At 45.6% G+C, this 14,218-nt stretch overlaps 1 protein-coding gene across 6 annotated transcripts in view; it reads left to right on the forward strand.

Annotated features, from left to right (window-relative positions):
• GLCE (glucuronic acid epimerase) overlaps positions 1 to 14,218 on the forward strand; it is a 90,561-nt gene that overhangs the window by 16,555 nt on the left and 59,788 nt on the right. For 2 of the 6 annotated variants that reach the window (XM_068107964.2, XM_068107962.2), the window contains exon 2: positions 1,101 to 1,266. The exons of 3 other annotated variants lie outside the window; for them this stretch is intronic. The gene's annotated coding sequence lies outside the window, so the exon portion shown is untranslated. The remainder of the gene's footprint in view (positions 1 to 1,100; positions 1,267 to 14,218) is intronic. One more of the 6 variants, XM_068107966.2, reaches the window with a different exon arrangement.

Raw genomic sequence — 14,218 nt, forward strand, 5'->3', positions numbered from 1 at the left:
GCGTATGCAAAGCGACTGAGAAACAGGTGTAGCGGCTGCTTTCGTGTTACAGATTCGGCGCGCACTCTTCACACATAAACGTGCAACAATTTCTGATACTAGCAACGGTACCCGCCCTAAGGGCGGGGCTTCAATTGGCAAGCTCAAATGAAAAGGTAAAATATCAGAAATTGAAGGCTTTTTTATTTTAAACGATTAATATAAACATCCGTTTAATCATATCACATGCAAATCATCAAAATCTAAACAGTACATGGCTAAACAGTACATGGCTAAACAGTACATGGCTAAACAGTACATGGACGATCACGTACGTCGCGCGTCTCGCTCGCTCTCATGTTGTCCCGATAATGATCCTTCCGCAGGTTCACCGACGGAAACCTTGTTACGACTTTTACTTCCTCTAGACAGTCAAGTTTGGGTAAACCGCTGAGCCCCATCCGTGATGGGGACTGTCTCAAGCCCCAGTCCCCATCACGGATGGGGCTCAGCGGTTTACCCGAGCCTGATGGCGAAGGGCAAGGTACACGCTGGCCCGTCCAGTGTAGCGCGCGTTCTGCCCCGGACATCAAAGGGCATTAAACGTTCATCAAACATTAAACGTTCATTAAAGGATTACGAAACGAAAAACATTACGAAATTACGTTCACACCATCACGTCAAACACTACCGTGAACACATACATCGTCACAATGAGAACATCGTCACAATGAACGTTATGCGAATGCGAATGTTATGCGGGAGTCCAAACCTGAGAATGCTGGAGACCAAAGCTGAAATTGGGAAAACTAAATAGCCTATTTTACTCCTGGAGATCCCAGGATTACTCACCCAAAATATATTTGCGATCGGTTCAGCAGTTTTTACGGTACCTTCGAACAGACAGACAGACAGACAGACGGACATTTGGTGAATTATAGTAAGATTTTGCCTTTTCATTTGGGCTTCCAAATTGAAGCCCCGCCCATAGGGCGGGTACCGTTGCTAGTTTAAATAATTCATGAAGGAGTTTGTTGGTAGGTAGGAGATGGTTTCGAGGTATGTGTGCTTGCCTCTGATATGTCTATTCTGGGTTCGAATCATAACTCGGCTCCCGTCAGTCTGGCATTCCGTATGCAGGGTGAGGCGTCGATGTGTGCACCTTCCATCAGGAGGACATTAAGCCGGGGGTCCTGTCTGCCTGATAGATCGTGAAAGTGCTCGGCCGACGGGTCCTCCTGATTAATGTTGGTCGGAGAGAAGATCCACACACGTACCACCCTGCAGGTGAAATACCTGTGTTGCGGTTTATAGCTGGATCGATGTTCGAACACATATGTATTTGTTTATTTGTCGTTCATTGGTTGCACAAAATATGACACATGAACCAATATGACGTTTGTGACTGACGCGCAATAATCCTGGTTTGATTACATACCTATGTCGTGATAATGCTACCGTCTAGTTCCGATTGGAGGATATCAAAGTCAAATCTTCATAATTAATCGTGTTAGCAGTTTCAAGTGGTTCCATTTAAGGCTTTCAAAAGGAACTTTTCATTTGAGTTGTAACTGGGAATATTCTTACGTATCGTCACCCCTTTGCCTTTGTCTCCAAGGGACGTCACCAGTCACATGCCGCACCACACGTCACCTTTTTATTTTCTGCAGTGTATCGTGATGGACATTTGATAACACAGCAGATACTTCTTTGTTTATATATTTATTATCTTCTGATGTCGACATCGCTCGTTCCTAACCTGTGGTCTGTGGACCCCGAGGACATCGACGGGGGCCAACAAGGGGGAAAAAGTAACATTAACCTTCCTCGGATTGCCAAAGGATGTCAAACGCTGAAACTCATCGCACGTCTGAAACAATTTATGGATGTCGGTGGTTAATCATGCTGATGTTGTAATCGTGTCACTGTGATCACATGTCACGATGGTAGTGTGCAGATCATTTGGGGCCTCCGAAAGAGGTCCACACACCCAAAACGGAAATCACTGGTATATATGCACACACACGCACAGACGCACACACTTAGAGGTGGATACTTTGAGACCTAGTAGATCTCCATTCCATCTTCTGAGACTCACCCACGTGTGAGGATAGCTGGCAAAAACAATTTGCATACACACACACACACACACACACACACACACACACACACACACCCATGCGCATATACGTGCGCACACTCATACATATACAAACACACACAAAGATGGATACATTGAGACCTGGAAGGGCTCCGTTCCACCTTTTGAAACCCGCATTTGGAGATAACAACACGCACACACACACACACACACACACACACACACACACACACACACACACACACACACACACACACACACTGTTCTGGAATGGAGGTGATACTTCTACACTGGGTCGGGCTCCGTTCCACCTTCTGAAACCTACGTATGTAGATGACAACCAATGACACACCTGTATTCCTTCATTCATTCCCATCAGCATGCTTTTAGTCCACCGTAGGATGAAGATCTCCCTCAACTCACTTTAGGGGTATTGGCATAATCGCTACTGTATCCAAGTGCGTTATTAGTGAGAAAACAAAGTCTGTATTTAAACAAAGTAAAATGCGTTAATTACCAATTGGTTTTTCTTTTATACATTTAACAGTGATGTTTGGATCAATGTTTTTCAGAGGTCATTGTTTGTGAGAAAGTATGTGGATCATTTCCCACTCCTTGTGTGTTTGAATCAGCCCAAATTAATCTACATGTTTTTTTTCATGAACCAGGGAAATATTTCATGCAATTTTTTTATATCCGAAGAAGAAAATGTTTAAATGATCAAAGTGATTAGCCTTTCATATTGAAAAAATCAAATTACACGGTGGAAAAGTATCTGACTAGAGCAGCCCGGATCTGAGTCTGCCTCCGTCCGTGGCTCCATGCCAACGGAACGATTGGCATCTCCATCCTTTCCTCCAGCATTTCCCCAAACCGTTTTTTTATTTTTTCCAAAGAAGTCTCCTCGTGGTTCAAAGACATCTATTGTATTTTCATGATTGCAATCAGTGTTTTTTGATACCACAGAGAAGCATCCTTTCAACCATCTACGTATGTTTACCATGCACATTCAAGCACGGATCGGATACTTTTATGGTTAAAGTTTGAACATCAGGCTGTGGTCCTGATTCATGGTTTGGTTTAGTAGGCCATGGCGCTATAGGGTATGCAGCATCGCCGATAATAAATGGGCTCACCTTTCTTCCACAAACTTCCACCTCTGTTTGAGGGAAGTGTTCTCACCACTCATTTATCAAAAAGTTTTGAGTTCGCTACAAACTGTGCGTGCACTGTGCACACCTACCGGCCATTCTTTATTCATGTCAAAGAACGTGTTCCTATTGTCAACGAGTCCTTGGAATTTGAAAGAGTCTCAATGCCTTTTCTTTCTTTTTTTAAACAATATCTGAGGCTCATAGTGGAGTTGCTGCACATACTCACACACATCTCGCACAAACATAAGGACATGCAGACAAATACATGAGATATAACACAGGACACAGACACAGAGTTTGGGGGAAGTGCCACCACTTTCCGGAGTACTCTGGGTACCAGCAACTTCACTCATGGATGCCAGCCTATGGGGATTGTCCATGCTCTCAACCTATTAAATGCTGAAGCAAACAGCACACGTCATTTTAAAGTCCTTGGTATGAATCCACCGACCTCCCTGATTCGGAGCGGATGCTCTAACTATTACACCATCGATCCTTGCGCTTCTGTGGAGTGCAGATTATCTTTCAAGATTGATCCCCGTGTTGCAGATTTATCACATGTCCTGACAATGAGTGGAACAATACCAAAAAGCCAGTAAACGACGATCGGCAACAACATCTCGCTTGAGAATGCCACTTCAGTTGAAAATTATGTTGTTGCAGCAGTTGACCGAATTGAGGTGACTGAGGTGATTTGAATTTGCGCGTGCATGCTAAGTGCACGCTGTAATTTTAACGGCCAAATTTTCAGTCATCAATACTGCTGATCAAATTTTGTCATGGGGGGCAGGGGGGTGAGGGTAGAATATGAGGGTGATTCGAACAATATGGTGAGGTATCAGAAAAGATACAGGATTTATTTTCCAATAAAAATGGGGAAAGGGAAAACTCGATGGGTAAGCATAAAAGAACAGATAACGTGACGGACCGCATCACCAAACAAATTCAGCTATCGCTTGTCACACAATCGCATGAGATAGGAGGGACAGGGGCGGGGAAAGAGAGAATATGAGATATGAGGTGATAAGGGGAAGGAGATCTCCCCTTTCAGCGGTGTCCTGATCTCCCGGCTTGTATGTGCCGGCCTCCTCCATCTTGCCCGGTGCATAGAGCACGCAGGTTGGGGGGATGGTGTTCAGGCGAACCACATTCCTTGTTGTTCTCGGGAAGGGTGCTTTGATTGGTGCTGTTCACCACTTGCAGCACCACTCTGAATGACTGTTTCACACGGCACCTCAAATGATGCTGAATATGGAGTGGCAAAATGCCAACCACATTTCCACAAAGTTCGTAATGCAAAAGCTCATCCAATAAAGATAACATTGTTCATGGATCTGGGTCCAGTTTGAAAAGTTCAAACGTTTTATGGTTCATATGGTGGTGGCAGGCAGGGAGCAAGATTGTGGTGGCAGATGAGGATATGGCAGGCAAGCTGGCAGAAATCTGGCATGCCGGCTGATGGCATGGTAGGCCGGCAGCAGAGAGTACAACCAACTTAAAAGAAAAAAAATGTTATTATCCACTTCTCAGGAGGAAGCATTGTGCACATGGAGACCAATGGGACTAACACGGTGAGACCTCACCATGCTAGCTGGTGGGAAGTGTGACCGACCAGGGATTTGCCCAAACTATTAATTTTGGACTTGGTGGATCCTCGCACCATCCAATTATCCCACCAATTCCCCTACCAGTGGCTCTAACACATGTGATGGTGCTGAGGGGAGAACCTTCTCCAAACACGAGTTCTTTCAAAAACAAACATCTCTTTTTTTCTTTAACTTCTGCATTCAATAACTATACTATCAGTCCTACTGACCAACTTAACCCCTGCCTAGCATGTTGGTCCTCTCTAGACAATGTAGACATGGTCATCTCTTCTCAGCACACGTATTTCAGTGCATTTAGCTACCTGCGCAATGTGACCCTGACTCAGGCTTCCTCGCATGGCTCTCCAATGCAATATACGAAGACAGACAAACAAGGGAATATTCATCTAGCACTTGCACACTCACCTAGCATTTTTACTTGCCCAATAACCAACAGCCGCAGTTCCCAGTGCAAAATCAGCGAAACCCTTCTGTCTAACAACTTGGCTGGAGACTCCTTTCATCAGGGTTTGCTGTACTTAGTCACTCTCCTCTTTTGCATACCCACAACGTCTATCTACAATTTGGTTCAGACACATCTCACGCACACGAGCACACTCTCTCACTCAGTCCCACTCCTCATGAATCTGCCCTATATCTAGCCTATTAAAAAAAAAAAGGTTAACTCCTTTTTTTTAAATGTTAAATACCCCAACACCAATGTTGTGAGTCTATTTAAATTTGGGTTCAAACCCACTCCTGACAACGAGTGTTACAGTGGTTGACCGATCGATGATGCGATTTGAATTTGGGGACACACACACTAAATCCACGCTGTAAATAAATTTAACGACCAGATATGCAACGTGTCACCAATGTTGATCGAATTAAGCATGAAGGAGGAGGGGTGGATATGAAGATGACTCGAACACCATGTCGAGGTATCAGAAAAGAATACAACTTTAATTTTACAATACAAAGGGAGGGATAAGAAGGAGGGATGGGGATTTGCATAACATGCTATCTAACATCAATTAAGAAATATCTACCTGATTGCCTACCCCCTAATTTACCCATTAATGGTGATTCCATAACAATATTTAAAATTGATATGGCACGTATACAGTATGTTGTACAGGTATATAGTGTTGAGAATCATGGAGGAGCTGGAACACTCGACCAGGAGATAACAGCACATAGAGATGGGGGGTGGAAACACTCCAACAGCAGGGTTGAAGGACAAAATAGAGGGAGACTTGGAGAAATAAGAGATGTGGGGAAGAATGAGGGCGATGGAAGCACCCGGGGGGGAACATTATGGAGACATCCGCAAACTCTCAATCACAGAAGTGGAAACAAAGCCTAAAAACACAGAAGTGGTCTTGGGAAAGGTTAATGGGTTTAGAAAATATCATGGTTGTGGATAGGGAATAGTCTGAGATAGTAGTGAACAGCTGTTTTAAGCCCTAGAGGGAAGAATGATGGGGAGGTTTGCCGGATGATCCTTTCGGAGAGTCAGTCAGGCTTGAAGGATATATTCCAAATGCTCATGATTCTATAAATGTCTGCAGAGAGTGTAGAGACTGCTGCTTGCCTATCTGAAAGATGAGGGATGTTATGCCAGAGGGTGGAATCATCTGCAAAGAAATAGAGGATTTTCCAGAGAATCAGAGAGGATGGGGAATGACCTGAAATTTAGAGTAGGAATAGGATTGTGGCCAAAACACTACCCTAATTGGGTCACTCCAACCTTAACTGGGAGAGGAGATGAGAGGATCCCGTTGAGAGTAGAGGAAGTTAGTTAGCCATGACTAGAGGTTGCCTTGAATGCCATAGGCAGAGCATTTGGAGAGCAAAGCTATATCAATTGCAAGAGAGATGACCCTGATCTCATGTCTCCGTCCATTGTTGGGAGAGTTGAAGCAGCATGTCCGGGCTTGATTGATCGGTTACGAATCTGAATTGATGGTCTCAGATTAGGTTGTTGGAGAAAAGGTAGGATTTGATGTCAACTGCGATGATGGATTATATTACCTTGCTGATGATTAGAAGTAAGCTGATAGGTCTGTAGTTAAGGAGATCGGTGTTTGCACCATGTTTATGTAATAATGCAGTGATGTTATTTATCTTCCAAGTACATGGAAGATGACTGAGGGAAAATGATAGTGTGAACAAAGCAGAATGAGGATATGCAAGAGTAGCAGAGTAGGTTTTCAGCATATGTGATCTGATGCTATCTGGCCCTGTTGCATAATCAGAGGTGAGGGTTGCCAGAAACTTCTGCACCTTCTGAGGCCCAATTGCAGAAGACCCAGTACATGTTCTCCATAATTAAGCACCTTTTTCTGTATAAAATTGAGGTTGCTGGAGGAGTAAGGCGATGGAGCGTATTGTGATGAACGTGGCCTGGATAGCTCAGAAGGCTGACACGTCTTATAACTAGAACGGCACTCGGTAGAGCGCATACCTCCGCCAGGCTGAACAGTTTGTTTTGTATCCCAATGATAGGACGGTTCTGGATTCGGACCTGAACCAAAATCTAATCGGCTTGGTCTTGTCACCTAACCAACTCGTCCACCAAGTCTTGTGACCTAACCAACCCGTCCACCAAGTTTAGTCATAACTCGTCCACAACCTTTTAAAATGTGTTATATATCCCTTTTCACCTGATCTCTCAATGGTGAAGAATCATGTAAAAATTAAATAACCCTCGTATCCGAATCCATATTTAGATCTTCACCAAAAACGAATCGATTAGTTCTTGTCAGACACTGAACCGGTCCACCAAATTTCGTCCAAATCCGTCCATAATTTTTTGAGATATCCTGCTATGTATCGATTTTGGCCCTATCTTCCAATGGTGAAGAATCACTTATAAAATTATATTAGCTGGATCCGAATACGGATCTTCACCAAAATCTAATCAATTTGTCCTTGCCACATACCCAACCTCTCCGACAAATTTCGCCCAAAGCCGTCCATAACTTTTTGAGATATCTTGTTCACAGACAGACAGACAGGGGTGAAAACATAGCCTCCATCCACCTTCGTTGGCGGAGGTAACTAGAATGGCACTCTGTAGAGAGCACACACCTCCACCAGGCTGACCAGTTTACGTTTTGTATCCCACCGATAGGTCATATCTGGATGCGGACCTTAACCAAAATCGAATCGCCTTGTTCTTGTCACTTACCCAATTCGTCCACTGAGTTTTGTCAAACGTCATCCATAACTTTTTGAAGTATCATGCCATACAATGTATGGTTTTTTGCCCTATCACTCAATGGGGAAGAATCACTTTAAAAATTCTCTGATCCAGCTCCAGATCCGGATCTTCACCACAATCTAATCAATTCCTCCTTGTCACATACCCAACCCCTCCACCAAATTTCGTCCAAATCCATCCACACCTTTTTGAGATATCCTCTTCACAATCAACCAAACGGAGGTGAAAACATAACCCCTACCCACCTTTGGTGGCAGAGGTAAAAAGACCACGTCCACAACGCTCACCAATGGTTGGAACATCGCATCCAATGTCTGTTTACCATACTGACAAAATGATTGAAGTAGTTGGGGAACCGTGTGCCAGCAGTCGCGCAACTAATATTACTTGGCAAAGTGAACCAATATTATGCATCACACCATATTGTCCATAGAAGACCAATTAACCACCTGGGATAATTACCCCCAGGAGTGCTAGCTCCGATCAAACCCGAGCCGGATACGTCAAGATATAATGCTAAATCTTTCATTTGTTTGTTACAGGAAAGCAGAAAAGCAATGGTTCGTGGTTCAGGCTCGCCTCCCACCCGCTCTCCCCTGTGTTTCTCCCTCTGCTTCGTTCGCACCCAGTTGTCTGGAACAACAGGCATTTTAAGGCCATTTTCCCTGCAAGAGCAGGGGTTAGCCTTGCGGTCCCCATGACAATCTTCTCCATTTTGCCCTATTTTCTGCATCTCCCCTTGTTAACCCCCTTGCCCGCAATTCTTCTTCGACCATCTTTAGCCAAGTCTTTCTCGGTCTTCCCTGTCCTCTACTTCCTTCTACATTCATTTCCATCACTCTTCTCAACCAGTCACTTTCATCCTTCCTCAACACATGACCAAACCATCTCAAACTGTTTCTCTTCACAGCATCCATCACAGGCTCTATTCCCATCATCTTTCGCAATTCATCATTTGTCTTCCCCTCTCTCAACGATACTCCACACATCCACCGAACCATTCGCATTTCCACCCTTTCCAGCCTTCGTTGCTGCTCTACGTTCATTACCCATGTCTCGCTCCCATAAATCATAACACTTCTCACACATGCAGCATACACCTTTCCCTTCAGCTTCAACGACACTCCCCTCCTCGTCAGCACGCCACTCAGTTCCCGAAACTTCTTCCATGCACTTCAGTGTCTGGAACACTCAATGATATTTGGCTGATGTGATGGACTGCGTAGCTCGAGTGGAAATATCGGCTGGTGATGCGAGGTGATGCGGGCAGCTCTGTTGTGATGGGTGGTGTAATGACAGCCGGGCTGTGGCAAAGGTCTGCCGGGCAGCCGCGAAGAATACGAAAGAGCGAGTCAAAAAGTCAGCAAGGCAAAGAACGTCGGAAAGTGAAGAAGAGGAAAGTCAAAGAGAAAAGTCAGAAAGAGGGTTGGCCAGAAGCGTCTTAAGCGAGGTTGAAACGAGCAAGCGAGTGGAGAAGTGTATATCACGTAATCTGCCTCCCAGAGTTTTTTGTTTTTTTTGTATACGGAGTCGAGGCTTGTGAAAGAGCTAACATTTATCAAACAAACAAATCAAACAAACAAGCAAACAAAGTATATCAAAAGGGGAGCAGTCGACAAGATGGGGAGAGAAGGGGAGGAAGCACACAAACACAACATTTGAGAGCAGGGACATCGGGAGATGTGTGGGAGGGAGAGGGCCTGGGGGGAGGCAGGATAGGGATAAAACGCAAGGACACAAAGGACTTCCAGGAAAGAAGTCGGCACCTCAAAAAAGTGGATTTGGGGTGAAATTAGTGGGGGTAGAAAAGATCAAGGTTTTGGATTGGGGAAGATAAGAGATGGTGGTGAACAGCCGTTTTAAAGACCTGGAGGGAGGAGTGGGATTGAAGAGAGTGAGGGAGTTTGTTCCAGAGGTGGGAGAAAAGAGGAATGAAGGAGTGAAGGTGAGCAGAGAGTCTTGATTTTGGCAGTTTAACCATGAGGGTTGCAGGCAGATCTTGTGCGACCTGCAGGAATATTTTGTGGACAGAGCCCAGAGAGAGCTGGGGGAGCAAGGCCGGAGAGGAGTCAGTAGGAGACGGAAAGACCACCAACCTGCCTGCGGTGAGTAAGTGAAAGGCCCTCGGAGATAGCGTCATCGCGGGAGATTCCAATGATTCTGAACGCTTTGGTTTCAACAGCATGAAGACGAGCTAGGTGTGAGGCAGGAGCACCAGCCCAGAGGGGAGAGCAGTATTCCAATGAGCTGCGGATGAAAGCCTTGTATGTGGTGAGGAGCTCAGGTGTGCCAAGGAAGGACTTCGCACGACGGAGGATGCCCAGTTGGCGACTGGCTTTGGAGGCCAGCTTGGAAATGTGGTTTTCCCAGGAAAGATCATGGCAGATAGTGGGACCCAAAAGCTTGAGTGACAGAACTTCTTGGAGAGGATTATTCAGAAAGTAGATGGGAGGGTTGTCCAGTCGGTCTTTTCGGAGAGACATCGTAAGAGTGTGAGATTTGTCAGGATTGAAAGACATGTTCCACTTGTTTGCCCAGTCTGTGATTTTGTCCAGGTCTGCAGAGAGTGAGGAGGCTGCAGACTGTCGATCTGAGGGATGAGGAATGGAGCGGCAGAGAGTGGAGTCATCAGCAAAGAGATAGAGAGGATTTTCAAGAGAGTCAGAGAGATCATTGATGAAGACCAGAAAAAGCACAGGGCCCAGAACACTGCCTTGGGGAACTCCAGCCTGAACAGGAAGAGGAGATGAGAGAAACCCATTCAGGGCCACACGTTGACTACGACCAGAGAGAAAGTCCGCCAGCCATGCGTGGAGATTTCCATGGATACCAAAGGAGGAGGGTTGGGTGAGCAGAGCGGGGTGCCAGACCGTATCGAAGGCACGTGATATGTCGAGGGAGACAGCTCTAATTTCCTGTTTGATCTACGTCTGATCTGAGTCTGTATGATCTACGGATCTTGATCCCAATCTGTTGGAATCTGTATTGGAATATCTGCAGAGATCCTGGCCATCCCAGGTCTCTCCCTTTATTTCCAAACCCCCCCCCCCCCACCCCCGTTCCATGACTTTGATAACCTTCTCCCCCCCTCCCCCACCCTCCACTCAATTAGTGCAGAACTAGCGGGGAGGTTGGGGCCGTCCCCACCCCCAACCCCCTGTTGGTGATTGGTTAGATCCTGTCCCTCTGCCCAGCAATGGAGTCCAATTGGTGAAGCGGGGGCCTTTGCAGGGGTTTTCAGGGAAGTGGGGAGGGGTGAGAATGTGGTGCTCACTTGTCACGTTTGCTGGATTGCTTCCTCTTGGGGGAGGTTGATTATGACCCTTGCCAACCTCTTCTAATGCCAATCGCACCAAGTTCTCGGTGAAAGTGAATGATGTGGGGATGTCATTATCTGTGTGCATGCGTGTGTTGCTTGTGGGAAATCAATAGAGTCCAGAATGTAAAGGGGAATATAGCATGGACTTAAGTAAGCTAACTCACATCCATAACACATATCTATCTAAATGAATATGGCAAATCTTAATTGCTAAACAGAATTCTAAGGCATAATTAGCTTTAATCTATGTGAATGTGCTTTGGCCTTCCTTGCCTGCCCCAACACACCTTCTACAACCGTCTGGTCTTGTAGCCGCCCAATGGTTTGGGATTCATGCATGCTCGCCTCCTGCATGCTCTGCCCTATGTTTCTCCCTCTGGTCCCTTCGCACCCTGGTTGTTTGGGGTGCTCAATGATCTTTGGCTCACAACCGTCACAGTATGAACTGACAGTTGAGCAGAAATAAATGAACAGGAAAAAAAGATCGGGAGGAGCAGAAGAAACAGCAACCTGCAAGTACGAGTGTTAGTTTAGGTGGTGGTTAATGGAGGAAATAAAGATTTTGAGTAAGAATGTGCAATGACATGAGATGGTGGTGCACCCTTTGCTGGAAGCCCTGGATGGCACAGTGGGATAGAATGGCCCCAGAAAGGGAGGTCCATAGAGGGCAGAAGCAAACAAAACAGTTGAAGCGTGCAGGAAGCCTCTACGATTTTAGGAGTTTAATCATGAACCAGAACAACATGTGCATCCTGGAGTTGCTGGAAGGGGTCGTAGGAGTTGGCCATTCTGCTGGCAATCTTTTATAAGCCATTTTAAAAATTCAATTTTGCCAATTTATAAAGGCCATTTTCAAGTGGGCCATTTCTAAAACCAGCATGGGGGTGCGTGACTTCAGCTCTACAAAGTTTTTTTTTTTTTTTTTTTGTAATCTAAGCGAGAAAACATTTCCATCTGAATCAATGGTCCATCTCGTGTCTGTTTATCGATTGCACACTAATATGGTATCTATTAATGTTTGTCATGCATGGCATATATGTACAAGCTCGACTATGAGCTTTTAATCAATGTAAAAAATGTATACATATAAATAACGAATATATTGTCGTGTGACTACCTTGTAGTGAACACCGCAGGGTGACACTGATGACCAAACTAGCTTTAACTCCGAGGCGTTCAATTCAATGATAACGGAGAATACGTGCATGGGGGGAGGCCGAAGAGCTTACCTTCACGAGTCCAACCGACGTCCTCGACCCTGCAATAAATCGACTCAAACCGACACGGAATTAAAATGTACAAAAATACCGGTTTTATTAAAGAAAATGCCGGTCACAAAATAATGCACGATAACAATAAATTCCTAATTGGAGCGCTCCCATACAGACCCAAATACAGACAAAGGGAAATATAACTGAAAATAAATATGGGTTTGTGTGGCACTTAGCTCTGAGCAGCTCTTGAACCTCGTCAGGAATCGTCAAAAATCATCCGAGGCCTCTACGTCCTTGCCCGCGAAAACCACAGGCTGCACTCAGTGGGTGCGAACTAGGCCTCGGCGCGCGCTCCGCTCACTTCTGGCTTTGTGCCCGAAGCGAACAGGCCGTGCCTGTCCACTCGTCTTTGCTCAGGAAACAGCGGTTCTTGGTCCGCAGTTCCTCCTCCTCACGATGAAGATGTCGGAACAGGACCATTCACCACTGGATCCAGCAACCGAGAGATACAAAATCGTGGCTGCTCCCAATGAATGTCCCTCGCCCAAGAGGGCACCGTATATCTCCCAGTTCTTTAAGAATGTCTCCTCCGGAGCACCGCAACACAAGAAAGAAAGCCACGAGGAAAGCGAAAGAAGACGAAAGAGACAAAAGGTCGGGCCATGACTGTTCGTGATGAATCTTCCTTGCACAAGAGCAGAAAAATGCGACTTTGCTCTGGGATCCAGAACGAGAAGAAGAGAATGTCAGCCGAGCGTTCCTTGAAAGTCAACGCTCTGACATCATCTCACAACGTCTCCGTGTCCGCACCTATCAGCGAGTCCCATCTTAGCAATCTTTTTCACAATCAATCCTGGACCAATCATTGCCCTTCGGGGCATGGCTCCACGGCCCTGCCTGATTGAGGTGGTGATATAGCGGCTGCGGCACCAGCGGTAGTGTTCGATGCCTGGTTTCTGGTTGGTTTTTAATTAGTGTTACTAATTATGGTGTCGATTGCTTTGTTTGGCTGTGGTGTGTAGTGCGGTGTCATAAGGAACACAGGAAAAGATTACGGAGGCAATTACATACAGGGGATTAATTTACCCCTCATGGGGACGAAGATACTCTTCCACGACATACGGTCTACACAAATTTCCTACTTATTACATGGGGTTTCTTCTTCTTCACAACAGTCGGAGCACACTTACTATGCATTTCTATCTGGACTAAGGTAATCACTGCCTGCCCCCCACAAACGTAACTATATATATATATATATATATATATATATATATATATATATATATATATATGTGTGTGTGTGTATATGAATGAAAGAATGATCGTTTTAAGGCCATTTTCCCCGCTAGAGCAGGGGGTTAGCCTTGCGGGCCCCATGACAATCATGGTTCCCTGTTTGAGGCAATGTTTTTATGGCCGGATGCCCTTCCTGGCGCCAACCCTTGGTCACGCTCTTACGATGCGCAGGGATACGGTGTACCTAAATTGGGGTACACACCGTGATCATTCATCCCAGCAAGCTGGTACTCAATTTTGCCGACCTCGGAAGGATGACAAGCTGAGTCAACCCCCCTGGCGTTAATTCAGCGATCGACCAGGATTCGAACCCAGGATCCTAGGATCCCAAGCCAGCACC

This window comes from Myxine glutinosa, chromosome 2 (assembly GCF_964187855.1).
Source record: "Myxine glutinosa chromosome 2, kmMyxGlut1.1, whole genome shotgun sequence".
Taxonomy (NCBI): domain Eukaryota; kingdom Metazoa; phylum Chordata; class Myxini; order Myxiniformes; family Myxinidae; genus Myxine; species Myxine glutinosa.